Source organism: Lactuca virosa, chromosome 5 (genome assembly GCF_052849685.1).
Source record: "Lactuca virosa cultivar CGN04683 chromosome 5, Lactuca_virosa_CGN04683_v6, whole genome shotgun sequence".
NCBI classification, from domain to species: domain Eukaryota; kingdom Viridiplantae; phylum Streptophyta; class Magnoliopsida; order Asterales; family Asteraceae; genus Lactuca; species Lactuca virosa.
Genome location: NC_136430.1, coordinates 122,072,340 through 122,092,210, shown reverse-complemented (window position 1 = coordinate 122,092,210; position 19,871 = coordinate 122,072,340).

Here is a 19,871-nt window from a genome sequence, read left to right as displayed (position 1 = left end):
GAGTTCAATATTACCTTTCAGGATGTGGTCTTTGATGAAGTGATACCATAGATCAATTTGTTTGGTCTTAGAGTGCTGAATCGGATTGTGAGAGATAACAATAGCACTTTCAGAGTCACAATATATCGGTATCCGCAACATTCTGTACCCGTAGTCCATCAGTTGAGTTTTCATCCAAAGGACTTGAGAGCAACAACTGGCTGCGGCCACATACTCTGCTTCTGCAGTTGATAGAGAGACACAACTCTGTTTCCTTGAAGACCAGCTGACTAGACGTTCACCCAAAAATTGACAGCCACCGGAAGTGCTTTTTCGATCGAGCTTGCATCCGGCATGATCCGCATCTGTGAAGGCTTGCAGGCTGAAGTCATTGCCTGTGGGGTACCATAGACCGATATATTTACTTCCTTTTAGGTATCGGAGTATTTGTTTGGCTGCGGTCATATGGGATACTTTGGGGTCAGCTTGATATCTTGCGTATACACCAGTTGCAAAGACAATGTCTGGTCTGCTTGCGGTGAGGTACATCAAAGAGCCTATGATGCCTCTATAAGTCTTGTGATCCACAGATTCACCTGAGGGATCAGCAGAGATCTTATAACCGAAGGCCATGGGGACCTTAGCAGATGAACAATTGTCCATAGAATACTTCTTTAACAGTTCAGTGGTGTACTTCTCTTGATGAATGAATATGCCCTGCGGTACTTGTTTTACTTGAAGACCTAGAGAGAAATTAATCTCTCTATTCATGCTTATTTTGAACTTGTTGCTCATGAGCTTAGCAAATTCATCCACCATGCCTTGATCAATCGAACTGAAGATGATATCATCCACATATATTTGTACCATCATAAGGTGGTCACCATTTGCTTTTCTGAATAATGTGGGATCAATCACTCCTCTTTTGTACCCGGATGAGACGAGAAATTCAGAAAGTGTTGCATACCATGCTCTTGTGGCTTGCTTTAGACCGTAGACTGCTTTTTCAAGCTTGTAGCAGTGGTCAGGGAATTCAACATTTTCAAAGCCCGGAGGTTGCTGAAGATAAACCTCCTCTTTTAGTTCCCCATTGATAAAGGCACTTTTAACATCCATCTGGTGTACTTTGACGTTCTTGTGTGTTGCGTATGCCAAGAAGATCTGGATAGCTTCCATGCGTGCTACCGGAGCATATGTTTCATCATAGTGAATGCCTTCCAGTTGACTATAGCCCTTGTCAACAAGTATTGCCTTATTTCTAACTACCGCACCAGATTCATCCAGTTTGTTTTTAAACACCCATCTAGTGCCAACGATGGAATCGCCACGTGGCTTCGGTACGAGCTGCCAAACTTTGTTTCTTTGAAATTCTTAAAGCTCTTCTTGCATTGCAGCTATCCAATCTGGTTCAAACAATGCTTCTTTGATTGATCTGGGCTCTACCGAGGACATAAAGGCTGCATAGTGGCAATGATCAGATAGATCTTTGGAGGATCGAGTCTGAATGCCTGCGGATGGGTTGCCGATGATTTGACCTGGTGGGTGGTCCTTCGTCCATACATGTAGACGGGGCTGCAGATGATCAGCGGCTGCGGTGGAGGGAATATCTTGAATGTCAGGAGAATCTGCGGTTGGAGAAGGCAGTTCCCCTGGATTTGAGAACAACCGGCTGAGTCAGCTTGGATTATGGGGACGAGAATTGAATTTTCCTGAACGGTTGGGAGAGGTTCCCCCTGGATTGCGGATGGGAGTTCCTCTGGAATCTGAGAAGGTTCCCCCTGGACTGCAGATGGGAGGGTGACAATCCTTGGATCAGTTCTAGTGTCTATATTCTCTGTGAGTTCATCATCCGAATCCGAAGATACGTTTGATGGTAAGACTTCTCTGCGGGAAGGAATCTGAACAACATCAATTACTGGAACCTCAACGGTTGCGGCTTGATCCGTAGTAGAGCTTTCCCCCTCAACCGGAGAGGTGGAAGTATTGAGAGATACTACTTCAGATAGAGATGGTCTAGAAACATCAGCAAGTTGTTGTTGAGCTGCGGGAGACACAAGAACTTCGGATAGCTTCGGTGTTTCAACAGGATCGAAGAGATCTTCATAGTTGACTTCAACTACATTTAATGGACCTGAAGAAGCAGGAATATCACATTCCATGATTGCCGTAGTTTCATTGGATGGAGGGGCGTCACAGATGTGTGAATCATCAAATTTCACATCAAAGCTTTCAATGATAAGCCTTGTACGCCTGATGAGCACTCGGTAGGCAACCTTTTTAGTGGAGTAGCCAAGGAAGATGCCTTCATCAGACTTCGGTGCAAATTTGTTGAGTCGGTCTCTGTTGTTGATCACGAAACATCTGCACCCAAAGATATGAAAGAAGCAAACATTTGGCTTGCGGTTGTTGAGGCCTTCATAAGGTGTTTTGTTGAGACGTTTACACACGATGCTTCGGTATTGGACAAAGCATGCGGTTTCTACTGCTTCAGCCCAAAAATAGTGAGGAAGGTGGGCGAAGTTAAGCATAGATCTGGCAGCCTCAACTAGAGTGCGGTGCCTTCTTTCAACTACACCATTTTGTTGCGGTGTGTAGGGTGCTGAGAAGTTGTGAGAAATGCCCTTGGACACCAAGAAACTGTTGAGAAGATGATTGGTGAACTCGGTTCCATTATCACTGCGGATGCGTCTGACTGGAAGCTTGATCTGCAGTTCGATTTCTTTTATGAAGTTGATAAAGATCTGTGGTATCTCTGATTTGAGTCTGAGGAAGAAGACCCAAGTGAAGCGTGTATAGTCATCAACAATAACCAATATGTACTTCTTGTGGTGGAGACTGGCTACAGTTGATGGACCGCAGAGATCAATATGTAGAAGTTCCACTGGTTCAGAAATGGAAGAGTCCATTATCAGAGGGTGACTTGCTTTGGATTGTTTGCCGCATTCACAAGCCGGACAAAGAGTATCGTTGCTGAATTTGAGGATGGGGAGACCGCGGACAAGTTCTCCAGTGACTAAGTTGTTGATATATCTGAAGTTGAGATGAGCCAGCTTGCGGTGCCATACCAGCTTACTTCAGAAACCGCTTTGGACAGGAAGCATAGCTGCGGTCTTCCAATGATGAGAGAGACATCCAAAGGGTACATGGTACCTTCGGATCGTGATTTGATTAGGCATGAGCTCCTATCACCAGTCATCACGTAATTGAATTGATCATCAAACTCAACTCTATTTCCTGCTTTACATAGTTGGCCAACACTGATGAGATTGTGTTTAAGGCTTTCTACGTAAGCAACCTTCTGAATAGAGAAGTTCCCCGTAGTGAGAACATCGTAACCTCAGATGACACCGTTTTCATTATTACCAAACGTGACATTTCCACCATTGCAAATAGGCCTGAAATCCTGAAGGTACTCTAGCCTTCCGGTCATGTACAAGGAGCAGGCACTGTCAATTAACCACTCTTCTTCTTGTTCCTCCTTGCACAAAGCCTGACAATTACACGGTTAGTTTAGGCATCCAAACTAGCTTGGAGCCTGGGGAAATTGGTGAATTTCTAGAAAAATATGCATGGTCCGAGGTTTCAGTGATGGGTCTCTTGTCAATTTTTGATCCTAGTCCGGGGTGCTTGTTCAGATTTGGAGTGTTGTGAGGTTTTGGAAGAATACGAGGTTTTTTATTCTGACTCGATTTGACATGAGATAAAACCTTTTGACAACTGCACTGACATTTACACAAAGGGATTTTATCATTTGATTTGACACTGTGCTTAGTCAGCGGTTTATAGAGTGAATTGGACTTGTTACCGGTCCGAGGTGGGTGATTTCTGACATGTGTGCTTTTTGTTTTCTGAAAAGTTGCTTTGGAAGAGGTTTAGCACGTGAAAAGTTCCTGTTTGGTGGATTTGGTAAAATACCCTTCCATTTGTTGAAATTTAGATGTGACTTTAAAGGTTGTGGGGTGGGTAAAATACCTTTCCATTTGGGGTTATCTGAGGAATAGACCTGAAAAACATAGTTTCGAAAAGACTTGACACTTTTTTGGGTTTTGTCAGAAGTGCTAGGAATGACTTTTGAAACTGAACATTCCTTTTTGATGACTTTCTTGATGGAAGAGTTTTTTGAAAGATATTGTGTGAAGACAAATTTTTCTGGACTCTTAGATTTTGGAAATCTGATATTTTTCTTGTTTTTTGAAAAAGTTTGTCTGTTTGTGCCACGAGATCTGATTTCCTCTTTGAAAGCCTTTTTTGCCAAAGATTTTGGAGAACCGCAGTCATTGTTGTTCAACTGCGGTTTCCTGGAGTTCTTTGAATGATTTTTAAAATGTGGGCTTGATTCATCCAAACTTGAAGATTCAGGGACCTGAGAGCATTGCCCTACTTCAAAATGTTCCATGGGCAACTCATGAAAGATTGGATGAAGGATTGCAGTCCCTTGAGCTGATGACTGCGGTAGGGATGACTTAACAACCGTTGAGTAAGTCTTGGATGGGACTTTGGTGGGACACTTTTTGGACATTTGACTACAGTGTGAGACACTGCGGTCTGAGCATAATGATGGAAAGTCTTTTGGGACTTCCGGATCCTCAACAACAATTTCTTCATCAACTACGGATGAGGTTTGAGAATTTGGATAGATGGTGCCACATATCGGAATTTGATCACATGTGTGACCCGAAACCTCAGGCACAATTTCCTCAATGACACAGTTATTGCTTAAATTGTGCAGTCTACCGAAGTGAGTTTTGATGTCTTCGGGAAAAGTATTGTCATTGACAGGGAAATGAAATTCTCTATCCGGAGGGACATACATTCTGTCCTTGTTAAACCGGGGTGAGGAATCCATTGCGGTAGGATATCCATTTGAACAACCCCAGTTGTAAGTATTGTCCACAGTTCCATTGTTCACCAAATTTTCAATAGCTTCAGTTTCATTAAAAAGTTTTTCAATCAAGAGATTTAAACGTACAATTTCTCTCTGAGCTAAATCTCTCTGGTTTAAAGCTATTTCTAATTGGGTTTCACTTAACATTCTAGCATCTTTTTCCAACTCTAGATCCTTCTCTAACATGGCCATCTTAAGTCTTTTGTTATCCAGGCGTCCTCTCACGTGGAACATCTCTTGGGACGCGATGTTCTTCTCATCTAAGGCTTTATTATAGTCTGTAAGGACGGCAGCACAAGTGTCATTAAGATTATCTATGTAGGGCTGACAGTCATGCATGCTATAATTTAGAGTTTGAATCATGAGTTTTACATGTTCGACGATGCTCAAAGTTCCATCCTTAGCCATGTAGCAGTAGTTTTTGTTCAGCATTGAGGACTCATCATCATCCGCAGTGGCCGGCAAGCAGATTTTCCCTTTTTCTTTGACACTGTTGATGGCCTCTTCTTCATCTCCGGATGACCACACTTGATGGTCTCTTTTGACATGGGCCACATATGCCCTTGCTTTTTCTTTTTCTTCTAACTCTTGAGCCATTCTAAGGTAGAATGCTCTATCTCTGACTACATTGGCCTTGCAATCTCTTGCGAAGTGGTTTTCTTTGTTGCATTTGTGACAGATCACAACATCATTCTTATCTTCTGGTGGAGTACCGGAGTCATTGGTCTGAGGAGACTGCGGTACCACCTTCGGTTGATTGTTTTGAGATTGCGGTAGTGAATGAGAACTTTTGGGATAACGAGAGTGATTGTTTTGAGAACCGAAGTTACGGTTGAATGGAGGTTTGTTGAACTGCTGATTTTTGCGGAAAGAAGGAGGTGGTATACGATTGAACTGTTGGCTAACAAGAGCAATAGCCTTCTGAAATTCTTCTTCGTCGTCATATTCTGAATCAGCCTCGTATGACTGCGGTGGAGCGTCATAAGATGTAGAGTAAGGTGACTGCGGTGGAGTTTGTGCTATGAGAGCAAGTGGTCCTCCGAAGTCAGCACAATCCTTGAGCACGGTTGATTCTTGTGCTTGAAGCTCTCCATAGAGCTTGTAAAGAGACAAGGAGTGAATCTTTCTATCGCCTTCGACTATCATTTTGTCCGTAGTCCAATGTCTTCCCAAACCATTAAGAAGCTGAAGATTGGTTTCATGGTTACTGCAGATGGTGCCCGCATTGGATAATTTGGTGACAATTAGGTTGAACCTCTTGAAGGAGTCTTCCAAACTTTCACCAGTATGAGCTTTGAAGTTGTTGAACTCGTTGAGTGCGGTAGTAAGCTTCTTGTCTTGTGCTTGCTCTGTGCCTTCATAAAGATTCTTGAGAACATCCCAGATTTCTTTTGCTGATTTGAAATTTATGATGATATCGAAGTTGTCAAAAGCAACTCCGCAGGAGATTTCATAAAAAGCAACAGCATCATTTTCAATCTTATCGAGGTCATCCTTGGTGGGACGGTTCATTGCTGGTTGACCTCCTCCTAGCCTGGTTGCAGTGCCGTCAGTTTGGACTGGAGTAAGGATTGGGACATGTGGTCCTTCTTCTATGGATTGCCATACATCTCTTCCCAGTCTTCTCAAGTACCTCTCCATTCTTTGTGACCAGTGATGATATTCATTTGCAACCAATATTGGGGCTCGATTCGAACCACCAACACTGTTGGAGACATTCAGAGATAACGATTGTGCCATTTGAAGTTTTTTTTTGATTTTTTTTAAGAAATGAGCTTTAGTGGTATAGAAGGCCCTTTAAAAAATCAGAGTTCCGATATTCAAAAAGCAACCACTTTGGCTCTGATACCAATTGTTGAGAGAATAACTTTGGAGACACACTTGAACAAAAAGTTAGAACAAGTATATTGCGGAATAGAGTTAATCTCAAAGGATCTAAAAGCTCAACAATAATAAAGTTAAGAGTTAAGGAGTTAGTTGCGGAATTTAAAGAAATAGAAATGACAGCAATTGTTATATCAAGAATACACTTAAGCCGATTCGTAACAAGGAATGCATTCACTCCGAGTTAATAAGGAAGATCAAACTTAGTGATTAAGTCTTAAAGACTTGCTCCGGAGAGAGGTTATATTCAGATATGTTTCAGTAACAGTTGAGAGTAAGAAGAGTAAATATGAAGAAGATAACTTAGAAATATATTAACAATAATTCGTAAGCTATCAGTGATCGAGAGAGTGTAGAGATCGATATTCAATACAAAGAATGAGTCTCTATTTATAGAGACTCTGAACTAGACTACAACTCTATAAGCAGCCATGCAAGGCATACTGGATAATAGAGTGAATTACATAAGAGACAAGTAAAGTAATCTAGTAGACTACGGTAGCAAAAGCCTGGTTGCGGTTGCAGAATGAGAATTGACTCCGGGTGCTGGATTGGCTGCGGGTGCTGAATCGTTGCTGCAGTAGAGAGAAGGTTGCGGTAGCTGAGTTCAAGAGGGTCACTTTTATGATTCAACATAATCATTTTGGTATACTGTGTAGACATGCTTTCATAATATTGATGAACAAAAATTTTGATCAAATTTCGGATAAATATATTCTTAGGCGATGGAGAAAGGATGTAATATCTTCAAATTATCAGCTATCAAGAAATTGTTTTGATGAAGAGGTTGCAGATGTTATGAAACTGGTGAATGAAGTTTTTTTCAATATTGAGTTTGCTTTAGATGTTATGATAGATGATAAGAAAAAACTAGTGTCTTTGGTTGAAAAAACACAGCTTTTGTTGAATGATGTTGTCACACCCCGAAACCGACGGTGGAAACGTCTCGGGGCGTAGGACGTCATTTGTAGTATCACAACCATTGAACATAGTAAGCATAGTAAACACAACCAGACATTGAATACATAGATAGAAAAGTTTACATTGTTTTAATACAAGGTTTATACATATCAGTTTATAACAAAAGTAAAGACGAGACTTCTATCCGCTCCATCTTCATCAAAAGGTTGGCAGGAGTACCTGTCTAATGAGAACCTGAGAATACAAGCAGTTTTAAAATATCAGCATAAAGCTGGTGAGTTCATAAGCGTATTTGGTAAGGAAAAATCGTGTATTTAATCCTGCGATAAATAGTTCATTTCCTTTAATAAAGTTTCGCTGTAATATCGAAAAGCCATCGTTACTGAGTTCTGAAATACACGAGCATGTTTTCCCAGAAAATCCCATATTTTCTAACATGTAAGTTGATTTGCATAAGATAAGTAAAACCATAAGTTAAGATCCTGGAATTTCCCTCCAGTACGAAAGTAGGTAGTTTTAATACATAAAACTATAGGTTTAGATTCCTGGAATACCATCCAGTACGAAAGTAGGTAGTTTTAATACATAAAACTATAGATTAGATCCCTGGAATACCATCCAGTACGAAAGTAGGTAGTTTTAATACATAAAACTATAGATTACATTCCTGGAATACCATCCAGTACGAAAGTATGTAGTTTTAATACATAAAACTATAGATTAGATCCCTGGAATACCATCCAGTACGAAAGTAGGTAGTTTTAATACATAAAACTATAGATGAAGAAAAGATAATCTGTGACCAAAGTTAGTTTGTTTAATACATATTGTGAGTCACATAACCATACTGATTTAACCCGTGACCTCCTTGACGTTCTTCAGGCGTCGTTCGATATCCAAAATATGTCACCCCAGACGTGCCCGCCTAACTGTAGCTAGCAGTTTAGGTGTGGGATTGTCAGTCCCGAATAGATCTATCCACAAATTTCACACTCTCCCCTCAGGAGACTCTGGGTATACTTCCGGAGAGGATTTATTGGTACCCCGAAGGGCATAACGAAGATAAGTCTCACAAGCTAGTATTATTTAATTCACGGAATGATTATTCGTTATCGAGTTTTCGAATTCGTTTAGAACATAGTAGAGTATAAATAATTAAATACAAGTAATTATTCAGTATGATACTCTAGGTTTAAACATGGATAAACTAAATCCGACATAGTTTATATATAGACTTTGCATGAAATCGGATTCGTAAGACTAGTAGTTAAGATCCCAAATTATTCCCATAATAATTTGCACAGTTTGATAAGTTTTCGAAAGGTTTGATAAATTACCATGATGTTTAGAAAACTATGTAATTATATTCAGAAAAACGTCCCTTATGCTCTGCATATTACAAGAGGGATAAAATATCGAAAGTTTGGCGAAGAATCGTATAATTACATCAGTTTTTAAGTTAGGAAAAACCTTTATGATTTGCTTGTATTCCCCCTTGAAAACATGAAAACACTGAAAAAGGTGTAGGGGTATGAACTCACCTGACGAGAAGGTGCCGGTTAGGATGCTAGAAGACAACTTAGGACTTGAACACACGCAAAGGTCCTAAGTAACATGAGGTGATACATAATTGTATCTAATTAGTCATTAAACTACTAATTAAACAAGTAGACACACTCTAATGCAAGAATACTTGATTCCAAGTGTTAGGGATGATACGGGTTGCATTTGAGGAGTGTATGACCTAGTTAGAGGGGTATACTCTTCAAGTGTAAACCCTTAGGGGTGTTTACGGTCCAAAGACCATATCCCCCATGAGTTTACGACCGTAAACTCATGGATGTGGTGTTTTGAGTGATCCAAGGCCTTATCTTGCACATAGAAAGGATTTAGGGTCGATTCAAGGGCTTAGGAAGTAATCGGGACATGAAATGACTTATGGAATGGGGTTTACGGTTTCTGAACCACTCCTTGAGGAGTTTACAGTTGTAAACACATGGGTTTACGGCCGTAAACCCAAGATTGTCCATGTTTGTCCATTTTCCAAGTGTTTTGGTGGTTGTAGGTCATGCATGCAAGGTTCTAGACTCATATACAAGCCATGCAAGGTGTTTAGGGCACTTAAACACCCTTGGGAGGTGTTTACGGTTTTGGGAGATGTTCCCAAACCGTAAACTCATGTTTACACTTTTTTGGCCATGTTTTAGGGTTCTAAGATCATTCCAGTAAGTTTCTAGGCCATTAGCCATGCATTGGAGGGGTTAAGGGGCATCAAAACCCCATTAAAGGGTGTTTACGGTTCTTGAACATTCAAGAATCGTAAACTCATGTTCATCCCCCAAATGACATGATTTTGAGGTTCTAAGTCCATGCATGTAAGTATCTAAGCCATATCTAAGCATTAGAAGAGGTTTGGAAGGGTTTTGGGGCATCAAAACCCCCTTTGAGGGAGTTTACGGTTTTGGGAGGCTCCCCAAACCGTAAACACGAGTTCTTGATGATTTTGAGAGTTTAAGACATGGATTTGCATGCACTCTAAGTTAAAGAACTAGTTAGGAAGGATCACTTACGAATTTGGAGCTTGAAAGGGGGATTCTTGGATCAAAATTCTAATTTCTAGAGAGAGTGTGTAGAGAGAGAAAGTTCCAAGAGAGAAAAAGCTCAAATGGTGGTCACTCAACCTTTTTATAGGTCCTGAGTGAGTGGCCAGGTGGAGATACACCCAATCCCGACATTAAACGAAGTTTAATATTTTACCCGATTAAATGAACGTAACCCGACTTAGTTGTAAACTAGAAATTTTCAAAAGAATTTCCGAGGGCGTTTCACATGATATTATTTTGTTCCGGCATTTAAGAAATCATGACAATAATTCAAATGAATTATCTAACTTAAAAGTTAACAGAAAACTTTAAATAAGATAAATCTTATTAACGGAATGGATTACAGTGATGGAATAACTTTCGGGTTGTCACATTATCCCCCCGTTAGAAGAAATTTCGTCCCAAAATTTAGAATTAAGATACAAATCATGGAATTGGAAAGAGATGCAGATATTTCTTGTTTCATCGAGTCTTCGCGTTCCCAAGTGAATTCGGGTCCCCGCCTGGCATTCCAGCGAACCTTCACTATCGGGATGCGGCTTTGTTTCGTTCGTTTGATCTCTCGATCAATGATTTCGATTGGTTCTTCCATGAAGTTCAGGTTTTCGTTGATTTCGATCTCATCAAGAGGAATCACAAGGGTCTCATCAGAAGGACACTTTTTAAGATTAGAGACGTGGAAGACAGGATGGATATTACTAAGTTCATGAGGTAAACGAAGTTTGTAGGCTACGGGACCGATCCTGGCTTGGATCTCGAAAGGTCCTATGTACCTCGGGTTAAGTTTTCCGCGCTTTCCAAGCGTATCATGCCCTTCTAGGGTGAGACCTTTAACAGGACACGATCTCCAACCTGGAATTCCAAGGGTTTTCGTCGTCTATCGGCGTAGCTCTTTTGTCTATCACGGGAGGTCTTAAGTCGTTCACGGATTTGTACGATCTTTTCGGTGGTTTCGCGGATGATTTCTGGACCACTGAGAGTGCTGTCAGGGACTTGTCCCTTGACCAGCTGTGTGTCGCCCACCTCAGCCCAGCACAGAGGGGATCTACACTTGCGGCCATAGAGGGCTTCGAAAGGCGCAACCTTGATGCTGCTATGATAGCTGTTGTTATAAGAAAATTCGACCAAAGAAAGATGAGTGTCCCATGACGCGCCGAAATCGATGACGCGGGCTCTCAACATGTCTTCCAAGGTTTGGATGGTCCTCTCACTCTGTCCATCTGTTTGAGGGTGGTAAGCTGTGCTCATGTCTAGCTTAGTTCCAAGAGCCTTCTGTAGTGACTGCCAGAAGAACCTGCTATCTCGATCGGAGATAATGGACACAGGTACACCGTGCAGCCGGACTACCTCTTGGATGTAGATTCGCGTGAGTCTCTCCATTTTGAAGCTTTCCTTGATAGGAAGGAAGTGAGCGGATTTGGTTAGTCGGTCAACAATAACCCAAATGGCGTCGTACCCACTCGGAGATTTGGGTAGTTTGGTGATGAAATCCATAGTAATCATCTCCCATTTCCATTCAGGTATTTCTGGTTGTTGAAGTAGGCCAGAGGGTTTCTGATATTCGACCTTCACCTTGGCGCAAGTCAGGCACTTGCCCACGAAGGTAGCTATTTCTGCTTTCATGTTTGGCCACCAGTATGGTTTCTTGATATCCAGGTACATTTTATCTGAACCTGGGTGCACGGAGTATTTAGTATTGTGGGCTTCGTTCATGACAACCTCCCTGAAACCTCCGAACTTGGAGGTCCAGATTCGGTCCATAAAACAATAGACTCTGTCACTTCTGATCTCAAGATTCTTATCCATTCCTCTCAGGGCTTCGCCTGGCATGTTCTCTGGTTTTAAGGCTTCCAACTGAGCCTCTTTGATTTGTGCGGATAGGTACGAATGGATAGTCATAGTCAGTGCCTTCACTCTACGATCTGAGTACTCTTTTTGGCTGAGGGCATCTGCCACCACATTGGCTTTTCCTGGATGATAGCGGATTTCACACTCGTAATCATTGAGTAGTTCAACCCATCGCCATTGTCTCATGTTCAGCTCCTTCTGGTCGAGGATGTGCTGTAAACTTTTATGATCAGTGAAGATGGTGCACTTAGTTCCGTAGAGATAATGTCTCCATATTTTCAATGCGAAGACCACTACTCCCAATTCTAGGTCGTGCGTTGTGTAGTTGACTTCGTGTACTTTGAGTTGTCTTGAGGCATACGCAATAACTTTTCCTCGCTGCATAAGCACACAGCCTAAACCTTGATTGGACGCATCACAGTAGACAACGAAGTCCTCCGTCCCCTCGGGCAGGGAAAGGATCGGTGCGCTGTACAAGGCTTGCTTCAATGTTTGGAAAGCGGTGTCTTGCTTTTCACTCCAACAAAAGGGTACACCTTTCTGTGTCAGAGTAGTTAGGGGTTTGGCGATTTTGGGGAAATATTGGATAAATATGCGATAGTAGCCAGCAAGACCCAAGAATTGACGGATTTCGGTGGGTGTCTTCGGTGCTGACCAGTTCTCTATCGCTTTGATTTTAGAAGGATCCACGTGTATGCCTTCCTCGCTTACAACATGACCTAGGAAGGTTACTCTTCGGATCCAGAATTCACATTTGGAGAATTTTGCGTACAATTTCTCCGTCCTTAAGGTGTTCAGTACTGATCTCAAGTGTTGTTTGTGGTCTTCCTCGGTTTTGGAATAGACAAGTATATCGTCGATGAATACGATAACGAACTTGTACAGGAAAGGACGACACACCCGATTCATCAGGTTCATGAATACTGTCGGTGCGTTGGTTAGACTGAAGGGCATAACTACGAATTCATAGTGACCATATCGAGTCCAAAAGGCTGTTTTATGAATATCACCCTCGTGGACTCGTAGCTGGTGGTACCCTGATCTTAAATCTATTTTCGAAAAGTACCTGGCGCCCTGAAGTTGGTCGAAGAGATCGTCGATTCGAGGAAGAGGGTAACGGTTTTTGATTGTGAGCTTATTCAGTTCCCGGTAATCGATACACATTCGAAAAGATCCATCCTTCTTTTTCACAAATAAGATCGGGGCTCCCCATGGTGAGGAACTCGGTCTGATGAATCCTTTACTGAGCAGCTCATTGAGCTGACTAGATAGCTACTGCATTTCTGCCGGCGCTAATCGGTAGGGAGATTTGGCTACGGTGGTAGCTCCAGGGACTAAGTCGATACGAAACTCGACTTGGCGTTCAGGAGGGATTCCTGGGAGATCTTCTGGAAAGACATCGGGAAAATTGCAGACTTCGGGGATGCTCTCGAGGTCTTTAACTTCTTGTTTCTCATTAATGACGTGGGCTAGGAATGCATGACATTCCTTCCGCAGAAGTTTCTGAGCTTTGATGAACGAAATGATGTGAAGGTTTGAACTGAGCTTATCACCGTAGATTAAAAGAGTTTCATTCGGGGAAAGATTGAGACGGATAGCCTTATCGAAACAAAGGATATCAGCACGACTGGGGCTCAACCAATCCATGCCGATGATGACATCAAAGCTTTTTATGGCGACTGGCATAAGATCAATGGGAAACGAACGGTCGTTTAAGAATAGGGTACAACCTACATATACCTCGTTAGTGCTCTCTTTCTCACCGTTAGCCATCTCGACGGTAAACTTTTCGGTTAATGGTTGAGGATTATGTTTAAGAAGGTGTTTGAATGAATGGCTAACAAAACTTCGTTCCACACCAGAATCGAAAAGGATACATGCATAAGAGTTGTCGATAAGGAACGTACCCGTGACAACGGTGGGGTCGGCGACTGCCTCCTCTTGTCCCATAGATAGGACTCTTCCGGTGTTGTTGGTTGTTGCAGCCTTGGGGAAGTTTCTCTTGAAATGCCCAACTTCCCCACAGTTGTAGCAGGCTCGACCAACACCTGCTCCAGAGGCTTGGGTAGTTTGTTGAATTGGGTTCCTGCAGTCTCGAGTGAGATGGCCCTTTTTACCGCAATTGTTGCAGTGCTTTTCACGACAAGGCCTGGAAGTATGATGATGGTAATTGTATTTTTCTCACTAGGGAAAGTTTCCAGTGTATCCACTAGTAGGGGCTTGAGTTGTAGGAGCGGCGGCAGGAGTTGTAGTAGCGTGAACTGCCACAGTTTGTTGTTTCTTTGAGGATCCTTGCGAACCTTGACCCTTTCGTTTGTTCCAAGATCTCTTTTTGTTTTCACCGCTCCCTTTGACTGGTTTAGGAACGATGACCACTTCCTCGAGGTCGTCATCATGATCAATCAGAGTTTGCGCCAAACATTTAGCGCTGTCGAAGGTGTCTGGCTTCGCAACCAAAACATTTCCCTTGGTTGGTTGGGTCAGGCCCCAAATGAATCGTTCAATCTTCTTACTTTCTGGGGATATCATTCTCGGACAAAGGAGTGCTAGGTCTTCAAACCTAGAAGTGTAAGAAGCAATGTCAGAACCTTTCATTTTTAGGGTCCAAAGTTCGTGTTCGAGTTTCTGCACCTCGCCTCGTGGGCAGTACTGGGCTACCATAAGTTCTTTTAGACTTTCCCAACCCATGGCATTTGCCACTGGTAGGGTTAGGGACTTAACGCAGCCATTCCACCAGGTTAATGCTTTATTGACGAAAGTGCAAGCAGCAAACTTCACTTTGTTGGCTTCAGAACAAGCACAGATTTCGAAAATGGACTCAATTTTTTCGAACCATTGAGTCAGAGCAATAACACCTCCCTTTCCTTCGAAAGGTGTGGGTTTCGCATTCATGAAATCTTTATAAGAGCATTCCTTATGGTGTCCTTGACCACCTTCCAGGATTTTAGGATGCAAACCACCTCCATGCCCGCCAGATCCACCAGGGTTCATTTGTGACATAGCGGCAGCCACAACAGCAGTAACAGTTGCCTGAAACATGACAGGGTCAAATTGGGGCGGCGGTGGTGGCGGTGGAGTGTCGGCGTTTCTTCTGATAGGTATTTTCTTTGGAGCCATCTTGATCTAAAATGATCAGGAAATAGAGGATGGTAAGTCCTCTAGATAGTTCTAAGAGATATGAAACAAGAGATATCTCATCATGGCAGTTAGAGTGAAAAAGTCGCTAAAGCAAGTAAACTATCTCTAAGGAAGGAATGAGTAGTAACACTCGGAAATGAACTTCTATGATGAATTCGATTTTGACTAAAATACTCCCATAGTATTTTATGTTTTGTTGTGATAACGACTCTTTTTATTGGATATTAGGTAAGTTTTAGGCCTGCTGCACACCGCAGTCACTCCCGAACACATGTTGGTCATGTCTCTAATGAATATAGTTGATCAGGTTATATTGACCCTAGACATGATTACATAACTGCCCACGTTTAACCGCAACGTTCAACAACCAATTACTTTTGTTTTGATCTATTCGTGACACGGATTTTGGTACTCGGGTATACTTGTATACTTTTAGTAAAAATACTTATATTTTTAAAAGCATACTTTTAGTTTAGAGCACTTAGGCCCCTTAGTGTTTATAGTCGTATACCATGTAAGGTCCGGTATACTTAGTTCACTATAAACAAGGGCTCTGATACCAATCTGTCACACCCCGAAACCGAAGGCGGAAACGTCTCGGGGCGGAGGACGTCATTCGTAGTATCACAACCATTGAACATATTAAGCATAGTAAACACAACCAGACATTGAATACATAGATAGAAAAGTTTACATTGTTTTAATACAAGGTTTATACATATCAATTTATAACAAAAGTAAAGACGAGACTTCTATCCGCTCCGTCTTCATCAAAAGGTTGGCAGAAGTACCTGTCTAATGAGAACCAGAGAATACAAGCAATTTTAAAATACCAGCATAAAACTGGTGAGTTCATAAGCGTATTTGGTAAGGAAAAATCGTTTATTTAATCCTGCGATAAATAGTTCATTTCCTTTAATAAATTTTCGCTGTAATATCGAAAAGCCATCGTTACTGAGTTTTGAAATACACGAGCATGTTTTCCCAAAAAATCCCATATTTTCTAACATGTAAGTTGATTTGCATAAGATAAGTAAAACCATAAGTTAAGATCCTGGAATTTCCCTCCAGTACGAAAGTAGGTAGTTTTAATACATAAAACTATAGTTTTAGATTCCTGGAATACCATCCAGTACGAAAGTAGGTAGTTTTAATACATAAAACTATAGATTAGATCCCTAGAATACCATCCAGTACGAAAGTAGGTAGTTTTAATACATAAAACTATAGATTAGATTCCTGTAATACCATCCAGTACAAAAGTAGGTCGTTTTCATACATAAAACTATAGATTAGATCCCTGGAATACCATCCAGTACGAAAGTAGGTAGTTTTAATACATAAAACTATACATGAAGAAAAGATAATCCGTGACCAAAGTTAGTTTGTTTAATACATATTGTCAGTCGCATAATCATACTAATTTGACCCGTGACCTCCTTGACGTTTTTCAGGCGTCGTTCGATATCCAAAATTTGTCACCCCAGGCGTGCACGCCTAACTGTAGCTAGCAGTTTAGGTGTGGGATTGTCAGTCCCGAGTAGATCTATCCACAAATTTCACGCTCTCCCTCCAGGAGACTCTGGTTATACTTCCGGAGAGGATTTATTGGCACCCCGAAGGGCATAACGAAGATAAGTCTCACAAGCTAGTATTATTTAATTCACAGAATGATTATTCGTTATCGAATTTTCGAATTCGTTTAGAACATAGTCGAGTATAAATAATTAAATACAAGTAATTATTCAGTATGATACTCTAGGTTTAAACATGGATAAACTAAATCAGACATAGTTTATCTATAGACTTTGCATGAAATCGGATTCGTAAGACCAGTAGTTAAGATCCCAAATTATTCCCATAATAATTTGCACTGTTTGATAAGTTTTCGAAAGGTTTGATAAATTACCATGCTGTGACAACCCGAAAGTTATTCCGTAACTGTAATTCGTTCCGTTAATAAAACTTATTTATTTTAAGTTTTTCCGTTAACTTTGAAGATTAAATAATTCATTTAGAATTATTATTGTGAATTCTTAAATGCCGGAAACAAAATAATATCGTGTGAAACGCCCTCGGTAAATTCTTTGAGAATTTCTAGTTTACAATTATAAAGAGTTACGTTCATTTAATCGGGTAAAATGTTAAACTCCGTTTAATGTCGGGATTGGGTGTACCTCCATCTGGCCACTCACTCAGGACCTATAAAAAGGTTGAGTGACCACTATTTGAACCTTTTCTCCTTGGAAACTTTCTCTCTCTACACTCTCTCTCTCTAAAATCGGATTTGCCCAAGAATCACCTTTCAAGCTCCAAATTCGTAAGTGATCTTTCCTAACTAGTTGTTTATATTAACATGCATTCAAATCCATGTCTTAAACTCTCAAATGCATCAAAAAGTATGTGTTTACGGTTTGGGAGCCTCCCAAAACCGTAAACTCCCTCAATGGGGGTTTTGAAGCCCCAAAACCCTTCCAAACCTCTTCTAATGCTTAGATATGGCTTAGATACTTACATGCATGGAGTTTGAACCTCAAAATCATGACTTTTTGGCTATGAACATGATTTTATGGTTCTTGAATGTTCAAGAACCGTAAACACCCCAAAGTAGGGTTTTGATGCCCCTTAACCCCTCCAATGCATGTCTAATGGCCTTGAAACTTGCTTGAATGATCTTAGAACCCTAAAACATGTCCAAAGAAGTGTAAACATGGGTTTACGGTTTGGGAACATCTCCCAAAACCGTAAACACCTCCCAAGGGTGTATAAGTGCCATAAACACCTTGCATGCCTTGTATTTGAGTCTAGAACTTGCATGAATGACCTACAAACCACCAAAGCACTTGGAAAATGGACAAACATGGAGAAGCTTGGGTTTACGGCTGTAAACCCATGTGTTTACAACCGTAAACTCCCCAAGGGTGGTTCAATAACCGTATACCCTAATTCCTAGGTCATTTCATGTCCCGATGACTTCCTAAGCCCTTGAATCAACCCTAGAACCCTTCTTTGTGAAGCATGAAACCTTGAAACACCTCAAAACACCACACCCATGAGTTTACGGCCGTAAACTCATGGGGGATATGGTCTTTGGACCGTAAACACCCCTAAGGGCTTACACTTGAAGAGTAAACCCTCCTAACTAGGTCATACACTCCTTAAATGCAACACGTATCATTCCTAACACTTGGAATCAAGTGTTTCCTTGCATTGAGTGTGTCTGCTAGTTTAATTAGTTGTATAATGACTAATTAGATACAATTGTGTATCACCTCATGTTACTTAGGACCCTTGCGTGTGTTCAAGTCCTAAGTTGTCTTCTAGCATCTTAACCGGCACCTTCTCGTCAGGTGAGTTCATACCCCTACACCTTTTTCCGTGTTTTTCATGTTTTCAGGGGGGGGGGGAATAAAAGCAAATCATAAAGGTTTTCATAACTTTAAAACTGATGTAATTATACGATTCTCCGACAAAATTTCGATACTTTATCCCTCTTGTAATATGCAGAGCATAAGGGATGTCTTTCTGAATATAATTACATAGTTTTCTAAACATCATGGGAATTTATCAAACCTTTCGAAAGATTATCAAACTGTGCAAATTATTATGGGAATAATTTGGGATCTTAACTACTGGTCTTACGAAACCGCTTTCGTGTAAAGTCTATAAATAAACTATGTCTGATTTAGTTTATCCATGTTTAAACCTAGAGTATCTTACTGAATAATTTATGGTATTTAATTATTTATACTCTACTATGTTCTAAGCGAATTCGAAAACTCGATAACGAATAATCAGTCCGTGAATTAATTAATACTAGCTTGTGAGACTTATCTTCGTTATATCCTTCGGGATACCAATAAATCCTCTCCGGTAGTATAACCAGAGTCTCCTGGAGGGAGAGCGTGAAATTTGTGGATAGATCTATTCGGGACTGACAATCCCACAACTAAACTGCTAGCTACAGTTAGCCGGGCACGCCTGGGGTGACAAATTTTGGAGATCGAAACGACGCCTGAAGAACGTCAAGGAGGTCACGGGTCAGATCAGTATGGTTATGCGGCTCACAATATGTATTAGCAAACTAACTTTGGTCACAGATTATCTTTTCTTCATCTATAGTTTTATGTATTAAAACTACCTACTTTCGTACTGGATGGTATTCCAGGGATCTAAACCTATAGTTTTATGTATTAAAACTACCTACTTTCGTACTGGATGGTATTCCAGGGATCGAAACCTATAGTTTTATGTATTAAAACTACCTACTTCGTACTGGATGGTATTCCAAGGTCATAACTTATGGATTTTCTTATCTTATACGAATCAAACTACATGTTAGAAAATATGGGATTTTCTGGGAAAACATGCTTATGAATTTCACAACTCAGTAATGAATGGTTTCTCGATATAACAGTAAATCTTTATTTAAGGAAATGAACTATTTATCACAGGAATAAATAAACGATTTTTCCTTACCAAATACGCTTATGAACTCACCAGCTTTATGTTGATATTTTAAAACTGCTTGTATTCTCAGGTTCTCATTAGACAGGTACTCCTGCCAACCTTTTGATGAAGACGGAGCGTATAGAAGTCTCGTCTCTACTTTT